This window comes from Lynx canadensis, chromosome F1 (genome assembly GCF_007474595.2).
Source record: "Lynx canadensis isolate LIC74 chromosome F1, mLynCan4.pri.v2, whole genome shotgun sequence".
NCBI classification, from domain to species: Eukaryota; Metazoa; Chordata; class Mammalia; order Carnivora; family Felidae; genus Lynx; species Lynx canadensis.
The window spans coordinates 46,461,339-46,480,855 of record NC_044319.2 but is presented as its reverse complement, the minus strand read 5'-3'; positions in this window follow the sequence as shown (position 1 = coordinate 46,480,855).

Genomic DNA, 19,517 nt, shown 5'->3' with positions numbered 1-19,517 from the left:
TTACACAATCAACTGAAAGAAAATAAAACAAATCCAAACCTATTATATTATCTTGGAAATGAAGATAATAATAACCTTTGATTTTTTTTAAACTTTTATTTAAGTAATCTCTACCCCCAATATGGAGTTCAAACTTCATGACCCCGAGATCAAGAGTCACATGCTCTACCAACAGAACCAGCCTGGTGCCCCAATAACTTTTTATTTTTATCCTGAGTGCTTTTCTCTGTTATTTTTTAGATTTCTAAAATGATTGTGTAAAATTTCTATGAACATTATTTATTATTTCTATAACTCTTATAGGAATTTGAGAAAGGTAAGCTTTTTCTGGATAAGTTTTCAGAGGTAAGCTTTTTCTGGATAAGTTTTATTTCCCTTTTGAGGAACATTAGTTTCAAGCTAATGTTCAGATATTGCCATGCTTTTTCATAATTCTAAAAATATTAGAATTGGTAAACTTTATACTGAAGCATTAATTCTGAGTGGTATTGGGAGTGCTAATTACATAGGACAGTTTTTCTTCTTTCTTTCTTTTTTTTTAAAACTTGTCCACTGTGTTTTTAAGGGAATCTGCCTTTCATTGGTTGCTAGAGTGTCCAAGTGAAGAGGTTGTGGTGGATCTTGTAGGTGAACAATCTTATCTAAGCACATTTATTCTATGCAGATGGCTGTGATGTGACACAAGAATAGCTTCATGACCTTGATGTTCTTACCACCTAAATTGGAAAAAAAAAAAAAAAAAAGGCTTAAAATCACCTTAAAGCCTCTGCTAACACTTGGACTGAATCTAACTCATTCTGCATATGAATAGAAACAATGTTCTGGGGAATACTGAAGTTAGTTGGTGTGATTAAGCTTCATTTAAACCAGTCCCTAAGGTGATTGTTCTCTTCTTTATATGTACTCCGGAGAGAGATAATGTAGATATATATATATATATACACACACATACACATATACATACACACACACCTAGGACTGACATTCCTAGGATTGACAAAACTATGACCGACATTCACTTGAAATCTTAAAAGGATGCTACTAAGTATATTAAATGTTATTGTACCCTTGGACTTAAGGGAATAATCATCATTTCCTTGGAGTTATAGTGTCTGTTCTAATTTCTGTGATAGGTATTGGGAAAAGGTGAAATAATAGATGTGATTCTTGGAACATCAATAATATGAACAGAATTACATTTTAATGTTAATTTTAGGAGAGTTTGTACTTATTCCAAAATAGAAAATTCGTTACTTAGATCTAAAGACTTCAGTAGTTTAAACTTGAAGTATTCAATCTCTGATGCAATCATAACCTGCATGGTATTTTCAAATCCAGTAATCTAAGAGAATTAATATTTCCTCTGTCCTTAAATAAATGGTATCTTCAGATATTTCACAAATCGAGACAATCTAATAGCCACTTTTGAGTAGACTATGAAGAGATAGAAAAAATTTAAGTTTGATTTTGTAGCTTATAAGTAAATGGATAAAAATGGTAAAATCTATAAATTCATGTAGTTTATGCTTACAGAAATGCTATTTTTTAATTCTTATGGCTTATTTAGCCAACTTGACATCTCGAGGTCATTTAATTGAGCAAAATTCTTACTTTTATTTTTTGTGTCTGTAGAATATTCGATTCGTTTAAGTAGAAATAAATAAGTAGAAATAATAAGTAAACTTTAAAATTTTTTTATTATATAGACTACCACTTCCATTTAGGGTATGTAGCAAGCAAGATAAGCTATAAACAATCATAGTTAAAAACCATCAGAGTACTGAAGATCCAAAGAGCTCATGTAGTAAAATCCAGATAGATACATTTACTTCCTAGGAACACAGAGACCCATGGCTGTTTCCATTCCTGGTTGAATGATAGAAGCAACATCCACCATAGAGAGAAATAAGGGAAAAAAAATATGTTGATCTTTTAATGAACTCATGGTAGCATATGCATGCTGAAATGATAAATAAAATATTTTGTATAGCCTCAGCCCCAGTGTGAGTGTTCTTCCACCCACTGACACTTTCCCGTGGGCTCATACCAAGCACACAGAGAAGCAAACGAAAGGCTGGGAGCAGGGCAGGGGAGCTGAGATACACCCTCCTGGTTTGCATGGGGTATTCCCAAATTTAAGACTGCAGTTTGCTGAAGAGCTAAAATAAATCTCTAGAGTACCTCAAGATTCTCCCACGTGTACTGCAGTGAACCTCTAATGGCTGGAGCAGAGCAGAATTGCTCAGAGAAAACCCAATAAGATACTCTGGACCTTCACTAAGTGCAATGTACTAGCCCTCCAATGTTTGGAGTCAAGGCAGTCAGGGGAAGAGTAGTCTCCTGAGGTGCAGAATGCCAGTGGAAGGATTGCAGTGCAAAAAACCCGGGAGCACAAAAAATACAAAAGCCAAAACTATAAAATAGAAATAAATGTTCCAAGGGTTGGAAGGCTGGTGGTTGAATTGTAAATTGTAAAGAGATCTTTGAGTCTTACAAGTTTTCAGACCCCATGCCCTTTGAAGGAAAAGTGATCTCACCATCAAGATATTTTAAACAATGGCAATTGCATCTGTTTAGAGCTGCAAAAAATTCTAGGCATTTCTAAACTATGGACTAGACTTATCCAACTATAGTGACCCTATGTATAACATTCTGAGAAAAAATGTCTTTTATTTCTACTTCTGTTGATCTTTCACACATTAGTGGGATACAATAAAAATAATATATGAAAAATACAGAAAAGCAGATAAAATCACAGACAAGAGTGGAAACAGTGAACAGAAACACGTAGAGAGACAACTGAGAATTTGAAATTATGTGACAAGGATTTTAAAATGACTATAAAAAGGTGTTAAAGGAGGCAATGGAAAATATCGACAGCATACAGAAACAAATAGATCATTTTACCAGAAGTTAAAATTAAAAAAAAATAGAAATGGTAGAAAATACTTGGTAATAGAATGAAGCATTTCTTTCAGTGAGCAAACACCACATACAGTGCTGTAATCAGTGGACTAAAAGACAAGTTAATAAACATTATTCAAAATGGAATACAAGTAGAGGAAAAAAGATGGAAAAAACACAGAACAGAGCATCCAATATTTGCACATCAAATAGTTTAGCATTGAGTAGCTCAATTGAAGTAGTGTCTCATAATTTATTATTGCATTTATCATTTCATTCTTTTTGTTGTTTTCAGATAATACTCGAATGTCATCACAGTGATGAAGCAAAGCTATAGATATCATAGAATTGACATTTGAAATATACTAACGATTTATAATTTCTTTTAAATTTTGGGTTGAGCACTATCAAATTTAATAGACTAAAGGGCAGAGGCAATAAACATATCAAATCATATTTTTACAACCGTTTTTTATGGATATAATGAAGCATTTTGGATTTATTTCCTTTGACAAATATTTATTAGATATCTTTAATTGTGCATACTTTCATGTGTATTTGGACAGGATTTACCTTGTAGCTCATCATATCTGATACATAGAATTTTTCTTCTCTTATTTCTTATTAATTGTAGAAGACCAAACTTGACCCTAAATTTTACCACTCATTAAATCCTTTATTTATCCATATTTTATTAAGGTTACTTTTATTCATTGCTCTGCAAAGTAAATTTGTGGCAGCAATTATATAATTCACTCAATCTGTTAACTTGTGTCCTGGCTAAGATGTAGATACCACTCCCAGGCCTGACCCCCCACATCTCCCACTTGCTCTCATCCCCTACCTAGTGACTGGACAAAATGAGAACATTCCCCGATCTGGGCCCAGACTATATGGGGCAGAGTTGACTAACCCTGCCTGCACTCTATCGCACTCAGTACCAATTAAAATTTATATGAAGAAGAAGTAACAATCTCCTGAATTAAATGGTTGAACCCTAGTGTATATCTATTATAGCAGCTTGTGTTACCCTGAATAATATAATACTTTATTTCTCATTGAGTTTTGTGATAAGATGAAGAACTTGACGATAGACAAATAACAAAATAAAAACAAAATTAAAAAATAAAAATGCATAAAAAAGGATAAACATGGTGTTCCTTATCAATTTCCACTCTTTTTGGTGGGAATTCTGTCATAGTTTTATTTGTATTCTTGTAAGAGGATTCTCCCACAGAGAGTTGTGACACTGAGACTGGACTTTTGTTTGTGCCGGCAAGACTCAGTTGGGGTCGTGCCTGAAGAACTGAACCCCGGATGCCATGTGGCATAGTTTTTTATGCACTTTCTATTTTTTTTTTTTTTTTGTCTCCCACCTATGGTAACACACAACATGAAGTCTGAATAAGTGGTCTCATGGTACAAGGTGGTGAGGGATGTCACATCTGTATAACTAGGTTGCCTTGAGTTGTGGTTTTTGTTTTTTTCCATTCCTTAGGGAGGGGACCCTACCAGGTTCTAAGTCCACTGTGCTTTTGTTTTAAGTCACCTCATTTGTAAGAAGTTTTCTTTGTGTCATCTGTGGTGCTTTGCAGTACCATAGGTATAGTTGCTGGTAAATGTTATTTTGCTGGTACATGTTATTCTGAAGGAATAAATGGAATGACTAAATATTTGAATATGTTATTTATTTAGTTTACCATGTTAAAAGATTTCATTTTTTGTAGCAAGAATCATATGACTAAGCATATTTATACATGACATGTATATTGTCTTAGTCTGTAGGAGAACTCAGAGATAGGGATTTAAAGCAAATAAAAAAAAAAGGAAGAGTGGTGATAATCTTTGGCAATTATTTTTGATTGAAAAGCATTTATTAAAAGCCTTTTCTATTTAAGGTATTCTGTGAGTGCTAGTTATGTAAAGATAAAAACATTTCTTTACTAATCATATAGTCCAATTAGAAAATCACATAGGCAAAAATTACACACAATGAAAATTACATTAATAGCAAAATGTTATTATAAAGAAAATCACATATTAACAGTGGACCACTAAGAACAGAAACTAAACTGTTCGTGGTATGAAGTTAGTTTAAAATATAATCTCTGAGGAAATTAATTTTAGTTGAATCTGAGAACTCAGTGGTCAAGAAGAGGGAGTTGGATTTTCCCAAGCGAATGAAAGAGATTGTGTAAAGGCATGAAATTGTGAGAGAAAGCAACACCTTTTTTAGGAAGGACAATATTTCAGAAGAGTTAGCAAAGGATGTGGTAGACATGATTAAAACCCTGACATGCTATGGATATCATTTCAAGGTCTTTGGACTTTAATCAGAAAACTACCAGATGCAATTGGCGTGTTTGAGTCTGGTAGGTGACATAATCACTTTTACCCACTTGTCCTGCAGCCCTGTTGCCAACCATGACAATCTCATCAGAGGAATGGGAATCTTCCTAGCTCTTGTCTCCTTTATTACTTTTCCCCCTTCAGTCTACTTTTTTTAACTATAGGAGCCAGAATGTTTCACTCTACCTTTAGTCTGCTCGTATTTCTCCCATGCTTGAAGACCTCCAGCAGATCACAGTGAAATTCAAATTAGAAAATGAAATTCAAATTTGTGGCCAGAGCCAACATGAATGGGACACTGCCTACCTCCCTGAGGCCATATCCTACCTCTCCCCTTATTATTTACTGTTTCATAACTATGCTGGCATCCTTATTTTTCATTAACCATATGTATTTCATTGATTTTTTTCCCTTTAGGTATCATATGGACAGATTGAGAAAAATACTCCTCTAAGTTCACAGCACCTTTAATCACTAGAGTCTTTATTGTTATTATTTTATTTTACTGTGTTAATTTTTTTTAATTGTGCGTCTCCTTACTCTACAAAAACATCATCCCACTTTTTAAGTATAGAAATTGGAGTCTATGCAAAGCCCAAGTTTGATTTTTTTTTAATTAATGTTTATTTATTTTTGAGAGAGACAAAACATGAGTGCGGGAGGGCCACAGAGAGAGGTGGAGACGGAATCTAAAGCAGGCTCCAGGCTCTGAGCTATCAGCACAAAGCCTGACGCAGGGCTCAAACTCAGGAACTGCAAGATCTTGACCTGAGCTGAAGTCTGACACATAACCAAGTGAGCCACCCAGGGGCCCTCAATTTGATTTTTAATCAATTAGATCATTCCTTCATTCCATTCATTCAGTTTTGTAGCCAACACCTATTGTCTATTCCCCATCTAAAAGATCTCATGTATTTTTATTAACATATATTCTTGCAATAGGGGAACTGTTATTTTGTGTGCACCTTTTTGTGCTATTTCTGTAAAGTGTTTTGTTATACATCTCACACTTCTTTCATTAAGAATTCTTTTTTAAGATCCATCCATTTAGCTAGTTGTGTCTCTATTCCATTGCCTGAAGGCAATGAACATGCTCTGTCTTTCTTTAAGGTAGATACTACTTTTAGTTGCTGCTTCTCATATACTGGGCAGTTATTAGTAGTAGCAGACAAGTCAGCTTCAGTGGTTGGAAATTCATGTTGATCAAAGCCACTTGCTTAATATTATTTGTTGAAAGGACATGTCTTTGCTTTAAAACTGTAGTGGTGTTCTCTATAACTTTGCCACAAGCCCAATAGAAAATATGACCTTCCACAGAAATTTTGAACACCAGTGAAACAAAAAAAATAGTCCTCGTGTTGCATCTTAAACCATCATAGTGAGCACAGCCACCCAGGAAACCATAAGAGTGGGTCGAAGGAGAGACAGCAATATGGCAGATACAGGCATTTTGAAAATGTGAGATACAGTTTATATAACTTTCTTGGACTTTGGCACATGCTTACCCTAGGTCTATATAAACCAGGCCTACTTGATGAAAAAATGGTACTAAGAATGCCTTAATTTATGGTTGTATTGATCAGATTATTCACAATTGAAAGTAGAAAGTTTGGGTCCCTCTGTCATGTTGCCTCATGTTCAGGCATATCGTCTCAACTAGTGTCTGATAGCAAGCCAAGAACTATTTTCCATCTCTGGAAAATGAATCTTTCTAATATCTCTACTAAATGTGAGTCATTTCCTTCTTCGGGGTTTTCATGAGGATGGTTCCACCAAGGTAGTGGACCAGTGTGATGTCCCCTGGGAGGATGAGATAGTCGGTGTTTCTTTGCACTGCCTTATAGCCAAAATTGAAGAACTGATCTAAATCTGAAGGAGGATGTTCATATTCTGCTGCCCCTGCTGTTTTTTCTGTGGTTTAGATAATGCCCTTTTAAAGAGTTGCATAGGACCCGCTAGGGGCTCTGTACCATGCTCAAGTAAGGACAAAACAGCCAGAACAGTTTCTAAGAAGCTTGACATCTGCTTACCTTAATAATTTGTCAGGATCCAGGGGTGCCTGGGTGGCTCAGTTGATTAAGCATGTGACTTTGTTTTTTTAATTTTACTATTTATTTTTTAAGAGAGAGAGAAGGAGACAGAGTTCGAGTGGGGGAGGGTCAGAGAGAGGGAGACATGGAATCTGAAGCAGGCTGCAGGTTCCAGGCTCTGAGCTCTCAGCACAGAGCCCAGCATGGGGTTCAAACCCACAAACCATGAGATTGTGACCTGAGCCGTAGTCAGACACTTAACCGATTGAGCCACCCAGGCACCCCTAAGCATCTGACTCTTAATTTCAGCTTAGGTCATGATCTCACAGTTTGGTTCCTGAGATGGAGCCCTGAGTCAGCTCTGGTATTAACAACACAGAGCCTGCTTGGGATACTCTCTTTTTCTCTCTCTCTCTCTCTCCCCTACTTGCACATACTCTCTCTCTCTTTCTCAAAATAAATAAATGAACTTAAAAAATATTTTCAAATAATTACAAAATATGCATTCTGAAGAAACATGAAGTGATGTTTCATACATGAAATCAATTTGTACATAGGAACTTTTTTTGTTAGTAAGCTCTACGCCCAGTGTGCGGCTTGAACTCATGAACCTTAGATTGAGTCACATGCTCTGCTGAATGAACCAAACACCCCCTAAACAGGGAATTTCTAAAAGAAAAAAAAAAAGAAAAAGAATAAATGCATAGTTTAACTATATAAAATACCATAGTTTATAGAAGATCATATGATAAAATTTTGCTAAAAAGACTTTTGTTATAATTTGAAAGGGAAAATAATATTGGAGGAGATCAGAAAGTAAGCTATAAAATTAAGCTGGATAAATGTTTCATAACAGTTGAATAGCATAAAATCAACGATATTTTAGGATGCCCTTTAGAAACACAAACCGGATAAAACAGCAATTTCTGTTGGAAGGAAAATCAAATTCTCTGACTCTAATATAAATGAGCAGGGGATTTCTCTGAAAGCTTTTAATCCACTCCAGCAGTCAATCTTCTTATAGAAAGAGCTGTCCTATTATTTAGACATTCAAGTAAAATTCTACCTAAATTAATAGTGATTGCATTGTAATAAGAAAATAAGAACTGGTTTATGTGTGTAAAATCTCCTTTAATTGTGGAAAGAGTGTATAGTAAAGTCCATTACAAAACAAAAAGTGTTCATACTGTTAGCAAGTCTCTTCTAATCAGAGAATATAAATAGTTCTTTCTGATTTAACTTTCGTAGTATAACCCATTTAGTGTTGAAGGGATGGAAATTTGAGAGTGGCCCCTCTCCTTTATTCAATTGATATTAAAAAAAGAAAAAAAACAACTCAGTGGTGGAATGGCCTTTAGTCTAGACTATGAGACTACACCATGTGTAGTCTTTATTTCTACAACATGCTTTTGCGCTTTACAGACTCTCTCTCCCTTTCCTCTCTCTTTGTGTTGTGATGTTAGTTACTCTATTTCCCTCACCCTACCCCAGTGCTCAGGCATAATAGTCACTTTCTTACAGGTAATTATGCTACTTGATGTATTGGGTTCATATTTTACGGGTGCTTAGTAGGAGGGGAAATAATGGACTCCTAATCTGGTCCAACTCCAGGTGATTTATCTGAACAACAAACAGGTATGTTATATTGCTAAGTTTACCCTACCGATATGCTTTTAGCTGTGGCCTAATTTTAAAATTGTCCCTATTGGATTTCCTCCTGGCCCAAAGTGCATTATCAAAATTCTTCTACTTTGATCCAATCTTTAAAGAAAAAGAAGTTTGTGAAACAGCTTTCTTGCCATATGTTTTATATAAACTTCATTAACACAAAGCAAAACTGTGTTTCTGAAGTTGACTATGTTTCTATCAGAAAATATACTTCTTTTCCAAAAGCTCTTTTTTTAATTAACTTTTTGTTGTTTATCTCACTGTTCTTCTAATTTCTTGAGATTCATGTTTTGCCAGTTTTCAGTCTTTCTTTCTCTGTGTATATGAATCTCTCAACATATATGTTCCTTATCAATCAGTTGAAAGTATTTTCTAATTTCCAGTATATATATTTTTTTCTTTAACCAGTGGATGGTTAAGTGATATATTTTATCCATCTTCTCTTCCCCTACATACTCAATGTCAAGGAAAATTTATTTGCCATACCCTGAAAGTGGAGATGGGAAGGATGGTTTTTTATTTTCCCTTCACTGAGAGTTTATCTTTTTTGATTAGCATTGGAACTGAACCAATGTGAGTTTGCTCCTTGGTGAATCAGAAACTGCACCAGTTTGAGTTGTTGCACAGACATTTGCAGCAAATAAGATCATGGGTAATGGCTTCCAAAGCCATGACTCCCTGAGAGAGGGTGAATGGGTTCCTTTGGCTTAGGATTAGGATGCATATTTAAATAGGGAGGCCTTGTCACCCTATGTAGAGGCATGTGTAAGGTCTCACATGAGCCTTAAGGAAACATGCCTTGTGCATTATGTAAATAATGCAATATCTTCTACTATTTTAAGAAGAGCTTAGGGGAAAATGTGAGACAGAGGTTAGTGAGTACGAGCAGGCGGGCAATAAAGGCCAGGTTTTGGGGTGTAGCTGGTGACAGCATTGGGTCTGTTATTACACTCTCTACTTAGGCCCTGGGATTCAAACTTGTTGTTCTTGTCCCAGGAATTTATCGAAACAGAAAGTGTTATCAGGCAACTGTAGATTCAGTGCTTTTCATGCCTTCCTCAGATCTTGCCTTCACTAAAATCCTGAACTGGTAATTCCTTAATATCTTGTCATTTCTTCATTTCTCACCAAAGATGTTTTAAAAATATGTTTTATAAAGAATTTCATTTATTCTATTCATGAGATTCTATTAAAATATTCCAGTCCATCATGGTCTCCCTGCTCCCCACAGGAAATACATTTGCTTCTGTTTTGTTTTATTTTATTTTATTTTATTTTATTTTATTTTATTTTATTTTATTATTTTATTTTTTTAGTTCTTCAAGAGATGCTGGTGGACTTGGAATAGGATGTGAGCCAAGTGATTGGACTGGGCACTGAATCAATGAGGCTTATGATATTGTGTGGGACTAAGGGAAAATGGGGAAAGGTATGGAGAATAAAGTTTCAAGGGATGTCACTTTTACAACAATTTTATATATATTTTTTGTATGTGCTTTTTTGGAATGCACCTATATTCTCTTCATATTTCATGGGATGCAATATCTTCTACTATTTTAAGCATACTATTCATAGTTTCATGAACCTGTCCCCTGTGTCCTTTATTGCCTCATATTCATTTGAGGACTTCTTTTTTGTTTATTTTGTTTGTGTTTGTTATCACTTATTAGAGATTTGTCCCGGACTGGTGATCCTTGGCTGTCAGATAATATTAGAATCTAAAAAGCTTATTTTAAACTTGGCATATTTGGAAGGGGACTTATTAATTGTTGGGACTAATTAGGAGATAATAGGAAGTAAACCGTGTCTTAAGAAGCACATTTTAATGTCAGTCTCGGTGGGTTTTCTTTGTGGGCTGGCCATTTCTCCAGAAAAGGAGACTAAGTTAAGGAAAATCCCTGGATGTCTTACTGTTCTATTTGTAGGCTTTCATTCTGTCCTGCTGCTTCAGTGTGTCAGCATGCTGTGGCTCTCATGTCTGACTGGTGTCCACATTATAGAAAATCTGATTTTCAAAATCTTTATAGAATGAACATTCCAAACCCTATCATAGTGGAGAAGAAACAGTTATGTGCTACACAAAATAACAGAATGAATTTAGAGTTCAAGGGATTCTTATTCACAGTTTTAACCCTTCAGTTTTGTATCTCTGTCCCATATCTCTTCAGTGTCAGTGACTGCTAATTAGCTACTAAATTTGGTAAATTGGGCTTATTGATTTTCAGAATAAAAATTGCATTTTCTAGTTTTTCTTAAAAGTAGGTGTCATCTTCTATTTATATTACTAGTGAGATGCAGGTGGATATATGTGACATTTCCAAAGAATCTGTATTAAAATTGCTACTTCTACCAGATTATGACTTTTTGCTATGTTTTTGTTCTTCCATCTTCCAATTTGCTATGTTGATGTGATGACTGGACACTTGCAATCATCTCAAATCATGAGGTAAACCTGAGGAAGGAAGCCAGACACTGGAATGGTGGAAAAGAAAGTTGGAATCAGGATGGTTACCATCATCTAATCCCTGGGCTGGCTACCTTAGTACTTATTTTTTCAAAAAGAGAAATGAAATTTTACTTTGATTCAGTAATTTTAGTTTGAAATTGAAAGTATATTATTGAATTTAACCTAACTCAAAATTCCTTTCAATGACATTTGTTGGTTCCTATTCCTGAGCCTTTACTCAGTTCTGTAACACAAATGTGTCAAGAGTGTTATGAAATATATGGAACCAGAGATTAAGTATTGCTTCTAGAGGGACACTTTCCATAGATTCTACCCTTTTCTTCCCAACTCTTCATAAATATCCTGTTGGTCATCCTAGTATAGTGTTCTTTGGGCACATGGAACAAAAAGTTTCATTAACAACACAGGTGTTGTATCCATAATAGGGAGTGGAACACTCTGTGCTTCTCCTTTTCTCCTTGGCCTTACTCTATGCTCCTTGTCTCAAGAAATGAATTAATCCTCATTGCATCCACGGTCTGTACTGACTCAAGAGATTTGCCATCAGACCAGATTTCAAACTAGCCTCTCAGAAGGATGACGTAGATGACAAGTCATAGACTTCTCCTTGTATCCTTACATGGTGGAAGGTTTCTAGGGAGCTCTAGGGACCTCTTCTATAAGAGCATTAATCTTTTTCATGAGCACTTCAGCCTTGTGACTTAATCGCCTCCCATTAAACATTAGAGCTTCAATGTATGAACTTTGGTGGAGAGGAGGACACAGACATTAAGAACATAGCAGGGGAAGTGACTGATCTAGAGTTTCTGATAGCCTAAACCCTGCCCACCCAAGTAATTGGAAATGTCTGCCCTTTAAATTCATCACCAAATGATCATTCCCAGATACTGCAGCCTTACAGTACTCAGTTTTCCCTACAGTCATGATGATTGGTATTTCTGGAAAACACTTTCTGACCTCTCTCATACATGCTTAATCTTCTACATGAGATATATTTTTATTATATACCTTGTTTAAGTAGTAAATGGTGAGTCCTCTTTGAAGGCCCAGCTCTATGTTTTCTTCCCTTCCTGTGTTCTGCTTAAACCTTCAAGTTGAATTTATTGATTTCTTATGTGTTCTCTTATCACGTCATACTAACCAGTTAGATAGAAGTTACAGAATCATTTGGTGATACCATAATGAAACCATTATGGCCAGGATGAGGGTGGTACATTCAGTGCCCCAGACAGAATTTCTTTAAGTAAAATCCACAGAATCTGTAAGAATGTAGCAAAACAAAACCACATTTATTTAGTTTGGGTTTGAAATGTATATCACAATCTTTTAAAGACACAATAAGACTATTTAAGTGATCCATATTGATTTGTCTGCCCCTTTCTATTATCATCACTACCACCATTTCCCCTCCCTGGTCAGGACCTCATTTTTGTTTGTGTGTTTGTTTGTTTGTTTGTTGGTTGGTTGGTTTTTTTTCCCCCCTTTATCTGTGAACATACCACAGAGAATCACAGAGCATATTCTTCTTCTTGCACTTTTCCTTCTCCTGTTCCTCCTCCTTAGTTCATTTACATCCATTTGAGCCCTGGCCACCGGCACCTTACTTTTTCTTATATTTGGTGCCTGTTTTCTTACACACTCAGCTTTCTTTCAATCATATGGAATAGAGAAGGAAACGTGGGAAAAATGCATCTGCGTGTGAATTTGCCCTGATGGTGTGTTATCTTGAGGAAGATGAGGCGTCTTTAAATACTTCGCAGTTTAATAATTGTCTGGTCATCTTCAGTATGATTTTTTTAATGCTAAAAGAGTGTCAATACCTAACCGTAATCTGAATTTATACTTGACTCTAGAGGAGGGAGAAATAGGAAGCCAATAAGTCCCACTCAATCTCAATATACTAGTCAGTTGAGTTTTACCTAATGGATTGACGAGATTCTTAAAAGCAAGTACTATATCCTATTCATCTTTTCATCCCTAGCATCTAGAATGGTGTAGAAAACATTAAGCCTCACCCTTTCTTAATAAAAACCCTTGAGAAAGTCGGGATAGAAGGAACATACTTAAAGATCATAAAAGCCATTTATGAAAAGCCCACAGCTAACATCATCCTCAACGGGGAAAAACTGAGAGCTTTTTCCCTGAGATCAGGAACACGACAGGGATGCCCACTCTCACCGCTGTTGTTTAACATAGTGCTGGAAGTTCTAGCATCAGCAATCAGACAACAAAAGGAAATCAAAGGCATCAAAATTGGCAAAGATGAAGTCAAGCTTTCGCTTTTTGCAGATGACATGATATTATACATGGAAAATCCGATAGACTCCACCAAAAGTCTGCTAGAACTGATACATGAATTCCGCAAAGTTGCAGGATACAAAATCAATGTCCAGAAATCAGTTGCATTCTTATACACTAACAATGAAGCAACAGAAAGACAAATAAAGAAAATGATCCCATTCACAATTGCACCAAGAAGCATAAAATACCTAGGAATAAATCTAACCAAAGATGTAAAGGATCTGTATGCTGAAAACTATAGAAAGCTTATGAAGGTAATTGAAGAAGACTTAAAGAAATGGAAAGACATTCCCTGCTCATGGATTGGAAAAATAAATATTGTCAAAATGTCAATACTACCCAAAGCTATCTACACATTCAATGCAATCCCAATCAAAATTGCACCAGCATTCTTCTCGAAATTAGAACAAGCAATCCTAAAATTCATATGGAACCACAAAAGGCCCCGAATAGCCAAAGGAATTTTGAAGAAGAAGACCAAAGCAGGAGGCATCCCAATCCCAGACTTTAGCCTCTACTACAAAGCTGTCATCATCAAGACAGCATGGTATTGGCACAAAAACAGACACACAGACCAATGGAATAGAATAGAAACCCCAGAACTAGACCCACAAACGTATGGCCAACTCATCTTTGACAAAGCAGGAAAGAACATCCAATGGAAAAAAGACAGCCTCTTTAACAAATGGTGCTGGGAGAACTGGACAGCAACATGCAGAAGGTTGAAACTAGACCACTTTCTCACACCATTTACAAAAATAAACTCAAAATGGATAAAGGACCTAAATGTGAGACAGGAAACCATCAAAACCTTAGAGGAGAAAGCAGGAAAAGACCTCTCTGACCTCAGCCGTAGCAATCTCTTACTCGACACATCCCCAAAGGCAAGGGAATTAAAAGCAAAAGTGAATTACTGGGACCTTATGAAGATAAAAAGCTTCTGCACAGCAAAGGAAACAACCAACAAAACGAAAAGGCAACCAACGGAATGGGAAAAGATATTTGCAAATGACATATCGGACAAAGGGCTAGTATCTCAAATCTATAAAGAGCTCACCAAACTCCACACCCGAAAAACAAATAACCCAGTGAAGAAATGGGCAGAAAACATGAATAGACACTTCTCTAAAGAAGACATCCAGATGGCCAACAGGCACATGAAAAGATGTTCAGCGTCGCTCCTTATCAGGGAAATACAAATCAAAACCACACTCAGGTATCACCTCACGCCAGTCAGAGTGGCCAAAATGAACAAATCAGGAGACTATAGATGCTGGAGAGGATGTGGAGAAACGGGAACCCTCTTGCACTGTTGGTGGGAATGCAAATTGGTGCAGCCGCTCTGGAAAGCAGTGTGGAGGTTCCTCAGAAAATTAAAAATAGACCTACCCTATGACCCAGCAATAGCACTGCTAGGAATTTATCCAAGGGATACAGGAGTACTGATGCATAGGGGCACTTGTACCCCAATGTTCATAGCAGCACTCTCAACAATAGCCAAATTATGGAAAGAGCCTAAATGTCCATCAACTGATGAATGGATAAAGAAATTGTGGTTTATATACACAATGGAATACTATGTGGCAATGAGAAAAAATGAAATATGGCCCTTTGTAGCAATGTGGATGGAACTGGAGAGTGTAATGCTAAGTGAAATAAGCCATACAGAGAAAGACAGATACCATATGGTTTCACTCTTATGTGGATCCTGAGAAAACTTAACAGGAACCCATGGAGGAGGGGAAGGAAAAAAAAAAAAAAAAGAGGTTAGAGTGGGAGAGAGCCAAAGCATAAGAGACTGTTAAAAACTGAGAACAAACTGAGGGTTGATGGGGGGTGGGAGGGAGGGGAGGGTGGGTGATGGGTATTGAGGAGGGCACCTTTTGGGATGAGCACTGGGTGTTGTATGGAAACCAATTTGTCAATAAATTTCATAAAAAAAAATAAATAAAAAAAAAAGAAAACATTAAGCCTCTTCATATAGGTTTCCCAGAATTTAAAAAAATATTATTATGTATATACAATACACACTTAACTAGTTTAAAATAGGTTGGGTTTATGTTAACAAATAATATCTGCGGCACTTGTAACATAATATTTGAAATTACCTAGTCAGGCATTTTTAAATACCCATTAGAGTACTTTGGAGTTTGGGAAAGAGTATGTATTTTAGTTTCTAAATATTTTATATAGCTGGAATGAAGAGCTACTTTTCAGAATAATAAAAATTTGACATCACTTTAATGACTCAGCCAAATAGTATTTTGAGTGCTCAGAGAAAAGTTATAATTCAGTCACTAAAATATAAATTTGCCTTTTTCTCTAAAGTATGCTTACATGTCACTACGACATTTTCTCGTACTTTTTGATAGGATCACATGTTGTGATAGCATGTGCTTCAAATAATGCATTTGTATTTTTATAAGACAATCAAAACATCAAGGTATCTTCCATTTTATAGTAGTGATTTCACTGTTATTCAGGAGGACATACAAAGTGTTACTCTATGCAATATTACCAACAATCTCGTTTGGTCTCTGTAAGTGTGTAGCTGACTTTTGAATATGTATCCAGAATCATGCAAAAACAATAAGAACACAAAAACAGAAACAAAAAACATAAAACAAATAGAAAGCATGCTCCAGTGTGTTGTTCTTAGGTGTAGAGATAAAGCTCTTTATTCGTCACTTGCAAATAGTCATTGAGAACTCATGTGCTTTATTATGTTCTAGGTTTGGTTCTGCACTAAAAAGTTTTGGCCTCTATTGTGGGTAGAATTTCCTGGGATCTCGGAGACAGAGTTTTCAAATGGAGGCTTCTGTAAGGATTCTGAATTGGGAATGATCCTACAAAGTTATACCAAATTAGGAGAAAGGAAGCAAGGAGTTTTTACCTCCAATATCAGTCATTGAATGCAGACCACCATGAGAAGGGAGCATGACCTTCAGTAAGGGTGCTCCTTTCAAAGGAGGCAATCAGTGAAAGTTGTTGATGGGTAAGAGCTATCTGCCAGCAATACTCACATAAGCTAGGGAATGTGAGGATAGATGATATATAGATTGATAGATGGTAGATAGATAGATGGATAGATAGATGATAGATAGATAGATAGATAGATAGATAGATAGATAGATAGATGATACATAGATAGGAGACAGATCCTCAGTAATTATTTTTTCTATCTCTATTTTAAGCAATAAAACATAAATTACAAAAATTTATTCTTATTGATAGAACAGAAAGGCCTGGATTATTCCTTAGTGGGCTATATTATTCTTTTAGTGCACTAAAAATTTTAAGGTAGAAAAAAATTCTGTCTTGGTAGTTTTATGTGAATGGTTCTATGTGAGTTGGCCAAGTTAATGGATTTGACCCTTCTTACTAAAGGTAATGGACTGATATGGAAGCTTAAGTAGAAATGAAAATCTAAATGTCTATGTGAAATACAGATTTGAATATCCAGTTGGTGATAATATCACTCTAAGTTAAAATTAGTTCTAGTTCCTCAAAATGTATGATTTTGACCTTCTCCAGAGTTCCCTTATGCAATTCATTTTATCTTTAATGAAAGAAGAATGTTAGACAATTTTTAACACTCAAGAATCATAGATTTATGTCTTCTACATACTTTACTTTGTAGCTCAGCCAAAACAGGCAGAATGATTGAGTAAATTATTTTTATAGTTCTAACCTATATAATTATTTTCTATGAATTTTAATCAAGTATATTATGTGATTAATTATATTGAATATTATTTTATTAGTAACCCTTTTAATTTTATGAATTTATTCAGAATCAGGGGGACACATTGGGAGTAATAAGCCAATGTTATCACTAATCATTAAAATAATTTGTATTTTATTCATTAATACTACAGTTCCTTAGTCAGTTCAGCATAAGAGCTGATGTCCAGGCCGTATCTGCCATACAACTTGCATTTTTGAAGTGCAGCATTTAAACACAGGAATGCGAGTAAGTGTATTATTTGAAGCCAAAACAGTAGTGTTAATAAATAATATTAACCTTTAAGTATGTTTGTAAAAAGAGGAAATCCTAGGAATTGGTGCTGAAATTCAAATAGATATAAATTACCAGTTACTTTCACTTAAAGTTTTTTCCTTGAAATTGCTGTTACCAAAACTTGAAATATATAGCAGTAGATCAAAATATATTCTCTAAAACTTTCTTGATGCCAATGCCAAGAATGGAGAACATGGTAGATCTCCTTTCCAAACTCTAGCAAACATATCTGACAGGCCTGGCAACCCAGACAAATTTTGGAAAGCGCTCAAACCCTCTCACACACAATGGCAGTCAGAAAACGAAAGCGTTCTGCAAGCTCTTTTTCATTGCTCTTGCCAATGTGCAAATAGTCCCTTTTTATAGATATTTGGAGTTATCTTTGCATGCAAAATTTAAACATTTTTGAGAACATGTGTGGTTTTTAATGATACTTCTATGAAAGACTGTAATTAGGACCTCAATTCTATGATGAAAAGTAAAGGTAAATACGTGCTTATATTATACGTTATTATTTTTTAAAACTGTATTAATAGCCATCAAATTAAAGTTACTTAAAGAACATATCAGTGATATTTCAGATCGCTAGTTTTAAAGCACTGAATTTATGACAGTATACTTAGACTGTCTTAGAAAATGAAGTATTCACTGTTTATTTTGTGTGTTGACTGTTATGTCATTCACAGGAATAACAAAGTTCTGTAATACTTTTAACAGATTTAGATGATATTACTTAATTTATGAGTGTACAAATATGAACCAGTGTTCAAATATATTCATAGAAATTAAGATCATATCATCTTTATATCAAAAAGAGACATATTAAACTTTAATAAGAGGTTTATATTCTGAAAGATTTATTAGAAAATGCTATTTGATATTTGTTTTCAATATGTAGCTTTATGTAACATATACTCTTGGGGTTAAAAAAAGAAACTATCTGCACATAAATAAGCATTATGTAGCATTTACCATTTAATTCACAAGTTATCTCCAAGATTTTTTCTTTGTAATCAATTGATGTTTACCCCAAACTACAAATTAAAATATTCTCCATCACTGACTTATTTTTTACAGTTTTCAATTAGGTTTCAGGGATGATTAAGCAAAATAAATTGCCTCTACCAAAACTCAGTTTAAGAGCTTTTTTCTTTCATTTTCTAGTAAACAATAAACTAAGTATTTGAAATATAGAAAAGGTGAAAACAAATAAAAACATATGTAAGGTTATCAAAAATAAATTATAACTCATATATTAAATGTTCACAGAAATAAATGTTAACAAACAAGAAACTCTGAAAGATTGGAATTTCATTTTAAATGAATTCTCTTGAACAATTATTGCTGTAACATTAATTAACTTACATTTTAATACAGAAATTTTACAAAGAAATACTAAGTGTGTGTCTGTGTGCGTGTGTGCATGTGTGTGTAATGTGTTTAAATTTTATCATGTCTCAACTTCATAGAATTTCTTGGATCTACAGATTGATGCTATTGAAGGTTGTGGGAAAATTCTCAGACATCCTGTCTTCAAATCTTGTATCTATAAGAGATAGGGTTGTGGGACTAATCCCTGGTACGTGCTGAATGTGGAATCTGTTTAAGATTCTCTTCCTCTCTCTCTCTCTCCCTCTGTCCTTCTGTCTGGCTCTCATGCTCTCCCTCTCCCTCGAAAATTTAAATAAATAAATAAATAAATAAATAAATAAATAAATAAGTAAATAAATAAAAGAGACTATGGCTTTTTGGCTTAAAATGGCCCTGGAGTCACCCA